This window comes from Nanorana parkeri, unplaced genomic scaffold (genome assembly GCF_000935625.1).
Source record: "Nanorana parkeri isolate BGI_ZX_2015 unplaced genomic scaffold, ASM93562v1 scaffold923, whole genome shotgun sequence".
NCBI classification, from domain to species: domain Eukaryota; kingdom Metazoa; phylum Chordata; class Amphibia; order Anura; family Dicroglossidae; genus Nanorana; species Nanorana parkeri.
This window is the reverse complement of record NW_017307191.1, coordinates 592,440-592,773: the sequence shown is the minus strand read 5'-3', so window position 1 is coordinate 592,773 and position 334 is coordinate 592,440.

Here is a 334-nt window from a genome sequence, read left to right as displayed (position 1 = left end):
TAAATATGTATCTGCAGGGGGGAGATGGGACGGAGCAATGTTCTGCAGATCTCTAGAGAGGTCAGTGGTGGAATAATCTGCAGAATATATCAATATGTATCTGTCAGGGGGGGATGGGACGGAGCAATGTTCTGCAGATCTCTAGAGAGGTCAGTGGTGGAATAATCTGCAGAATATATCAATATGTATCTGTCAGGGGGGGATGGGACGGAGCAATGTTCTGCAGATCTCTAGGGAGGTCAGTGGTGGAATAATCTGCAGAATATATCAATATGTATCTGTCAGGGGGAGATGGGGCGGAGCCATGTTCTGCAGATCTCTAGAGGGGTCAGTG